At 45.2% G+C, this 4,336-nt stretch overlaps 1 pseudogene; it reads right to left on the bottom strand.

Moving 5' to 3' along the window:
• Nucleotides 1-3,239: 3,239 nt before the first annotated feature.
• On the bottom strand, nucleotides 3,240-3,357 carry LOC126196017 (5S ribosomal RNA; annotated as a pseudogene).
• Nucleotides 3,358-4,336: the final 979 nt, after the last annotated feature.

Below are 4,336 nucleotides of genomic sequence, written 5' to 3' on the forward strand. Positions count from 1 at the left end.
AAATACAGCTCAAACTTATTCTAGTCATTTATGACCCACAATATACAAACGCAACGCAATCTGACTATTAATTACCACAAAAGAATGGCTCTGAATCAGAAGAAATCCTAACAATAACCCATACATTACATAAGTCACTTACCTCACAGAAAATCTTCATGACAGCCGGCCCCTGTGGCCGAGCGGTTCCAGGCGCTTCAATCCGGAACCGCGCGACTGCTACGGTCGCAGTTTCGAATCCTGCCTCGGGCATGGATGTGTGTGATGTCCTTAGGTTAGTTAGGTTTAAGTAGTTCTAAGTTCTAGTGGACTGATGACCTCAGGTGTTAAGTCCCATAGTGCTCAGTGCCATTTGACCCATTTGACTCTTCATGACACGAACTACAGCAAATACAGCAAGTATACAACCATCTAAATAAAAAGATTCTAACTAACGTAGGCTCTAACTGCTAATAGGCACGTGGTTAGTAAAGGAAAGATTTTGTTGCAGAGCAAACAATGTGTTTAGCAGATTTTACCTTAGTCATGTGACATCCAGTTAGAAAAATTATAAAATCGTCAATAATTTCATTAGCCTCATTTTACAATCCATGTCCACTGCTTCTAATCTCCATCCCATCAATGTTAACTATTAACTTCTATCTGCCATCACTGCTAACAATTAACTTCTAACTGCGAGTCCGACCAGCCAAAGAATCTCTTACGAAAAGCGCACAGCGCTGTCTGTGATATTAATGCAGAGCGCTGCCAACATACAAACATACAAACAGGCTACTTACAGTGAACGTGTGTTTTGGTAATGTTTTTAGTGAAATTCACGTACGATATCTCTTTGTTACAAACTGTGGGGTCCGCCGTAGGAGTTTCGACATTGGCGAAAAACAGCACAGCAGGTTATTTGTTATTGGCGGAAAATCTATACAGCGTAGGTATGAAAGCGACGGCTAGTCGACGACGGACACTTGTCATACCGTAGACTCCTGAAGTCCCTGAACTCAAGGATTAACTTACTTGCTTTTTCACTTATTTGTGGACATTATAACGGCTAGTGTGAGTTTATTTGTCGAGAGCGCTTATGATGCCTTCGTAATTTATGTATTTTTGGCTCCCTTCTTAACAGTAAATGAGACTTTCTACATTAACTGTAACACAAAGACACGTTTTCCCATCTTTCAAATAGTTGATGTAACAATATTACGAATCTGGCGACAGTATTTACACGGTGACAGTTATTGAACTGTATGAAATAAAATCGTCATAACTTCTCAACAGTTTGCGTTAGGACTTTCAAACTGCACGGTTGGCCACGAGGGAATTAGAATGCGCTGTATGGTTTGGCTTAGTGACGAAGCCGACTTTCATTTGGATGGATTCATCAATAAGCAAAATTGCCGCATTTGGGGTACTGAGAATCAGCATATTGCCATCGAGAAGTCTCTTCACCCTCAACGGGTGACTGTGTGGTGTGCAGTGTCCAGTGACGGAATAATCAGTGCGATATTCCTTGATGGCACGGTGACTACCGAACCGTATGTGAAGGTTTTAGGGGATGATTTCATCCTCATCATCCAAAGTGACCCTGATTTCGACAAGATGTGGTTCATGCAAGACGAAGCAGGAGAGTGTTTGATATACTGGAGGAGCACCTTGGAGACCGAATTTTGGGTCTTGGGTACCCAGAGGCCACGGACATGGGCCTCGATTGGCCGCCATATTCTCCAGATCTGAACTCAGGCGACTCCTTTTCGTGGAGCTATGTTAAAGGCAAGGTGTACAGCAACAACCTCAAAATCATCTCTGACCTGAAAGCAGCCATTCAGCAGGTCATTGACAGCGGCGGTGTGCCGACACTTCAGCGGGTCATGCGGAATTTCGCTATTCGTCTGCGCCACATCATCGCTAATGACGGCAGGCGTATGGAACATGTCATAACCTAAATCCGAATATCTCTAGTGACGTTTACATGTTGAATAAAGTGTGTAAACGCGGTAGTTTGTAACGAATCTACGTTTTTTGTATAGTTCAGTAATTGTAACCCTGTAGGATCGTTTTTGTAAACAGGATCGAAATCTATTGATTCCATTGTATACGGGTTTACAGTGACTGGATTTTACATTGGCGTAAAAACTAAACTTAACTAAACTCCTCCCGAGCGGACCATGAACACACAACTATACCGACCGGTCGCCGTGTCATCCTCAAGGCGTCACTACTTCAGGTGTGCGGCAGGGGCGTGTCGTAGGACCTTTGCTATTCACAATCTACATAAATGACCTTGTGGATAACATCGGAAATTCACTGGGGCTTTTTATGGATGATGCTGTAGTATATCGAGAGGTTGTAACAATAGAAAATTGTACTGAAATGCAGGAGGACCTGAAACGAATTGACGCATGGTGTAGGGAATGGCAATTGAATCTCAATGTAGACAAGTGTAATGTGCTGCGAATACATATAAAGAAAGATCCCTTATCATTTAGCTACCATACAGCAGGCCAGCAACTGGAAGCAGTTAATTCCATAAATTATCTGGGAGTATGCATTATGAGTGATTTAAAATGGAATGACTATTTAAAATTAATCGTCAGTAAAGCAGATGCCAGACTGAGATTCATTGGAAGAATCCTAAGGAAATGCAGTCCAAAAACAAAGGAAGTACGTTACAGTACACTTGTTCGTCCACTGCTTGAATACTGCTCACTGGTGTGGGATCCGTACCAGATAGGGTTGATAGAAGAGATAGAGAAGATCCAACTGAGAGCAGCGCGCTTCGTTACAGGATCATTTAGTAACCGCGATAGCGTTTCGGAGATGATAGGCGAACTCCAGTGTGCAGGAGAGACGCTCAGTAGCTCGGTACGGGCCTTTGTTGAAGTTTCGAGAACATATCTTCACCGAGGAGTCAAGCAGTATATTGCTCCCTCCTACGTATATCTCGCGAAGAGACCATGAGGATAAAATCAGAGAGATTAGAGCCCACACAGAGGCATACCGACAATCTTTCTTTCCACGAACAATACGAGACTGGAATGGAAGGGAGAACTGATAGACGTACTCAAGGTACCCTCCGCCACACACCGTCAGGTGAGTTGCGGGGTATGGATGTAGATGCAAATATGGAGGGGCATGTGGTCAGCACACCGCTCTCCTGGTCGTATGTCAGTTTACAAGACCGGAGCCGCTACTTCTCAGTCAAGTAGCTCCTCAGTTTGCCTCACTAGGGCTGAGTGCACCCCGCTTGCCAACAGCGCTCGGCAGACCGGATGGTCACCCATCCAAGTGCTAGCCTAGCCCGACAGCGATTAACATCGGTGATCTGACGGGAACCGGTGTTAACACTGCGGCGAGGCCGTTGGCGCGGGAGAACTAGGATATAAATATTCCTAGAGATGCTGAGCTCCGTGTATTCCTTCGCATCCGATGAGCTCCACGTCAAGGCGACGGTGATTTCTTAAAGTTTCCTTCAGCGGTTGACTTCACTGGACTCGAGTAGCGTTGCCTCACGCCGATTTTGCGTCGGCCGTCGTCATATGTAGTGCAGGTACGAGTATTTTAGTGCTGATTACTCATCCGCGCCCCACTGGCAGCAGTGACGCGGTGCACATCCTTCCGTTAGCATGCTAGTGAGGCAGGCGCTCTCGCGGCGAGGGCCCGGCGCGCCGCATTTGGCAAAACGGTAGGAGTGACTTGTCCGCGCACTACGTCACCAGTGACGTCCGTTCCTAGAGTACTGCCGTCACTAGCAGTGCGTGTCTTAAGACGTTGCTCATAGTGTTCTTCCACAACGAGCTGGCACGTTGCTGAATCCTCACTCGCTGAACGGTGATGTCCTAATGCTGTGAAAAATTGCACCAACATCTATTGAGATGTCGACATGATATCACTCTGATGCAAAGGCCGACGACTGACTCTAAAAGTAGAGAAAATAAAAACGTAAAAGACTGACGAGTCAGGCCTACAGTCAGTCAATAAGTATAAATATCTGTTAGTAACAACTGGTCATTCATTACCACAAGAAAGTGTGCGCTGTTCAAAAAATGGCTCTTAGCACTATGGGACTTAACTTATGTGGTCATCAGTCCCCTAGAACTTAGAACTAGTTAAACCTAACAAACCTAAGGAGATCACACACATCCATGACCTAGGCAGGATTCGAACCTGCGACCGTAGTGGTCGCGCGGTTCCAGACTGTAGCGCCTCGAACCGCTCGGCCACCACAGCCGGCTGTACGCTGTCATCTGTATGAAGTAAAAGACACTATTATAAATATATGTTTACATGAAAATACACGTTATTACTAATTGCACAGTTATCTAGTAGTTTATCCAGTCATCGC

The sequence above is a fragment of the Schistocerca nitens genome, chromosome 7 (genome assembly GCF_023898315.1).
Source record: "Schistocerca nitens isolate TAMUIC-IGC-003100 chromosome 7, iqSchNite1.1, whole genome shotgun sequence".
NCBI classification, from domain to species: Eukaryota; Metazoa; Arthropoda; class Insecta; order Orthoptera; family Acrididae; genus Schistocerca; species Schistocerca nitens.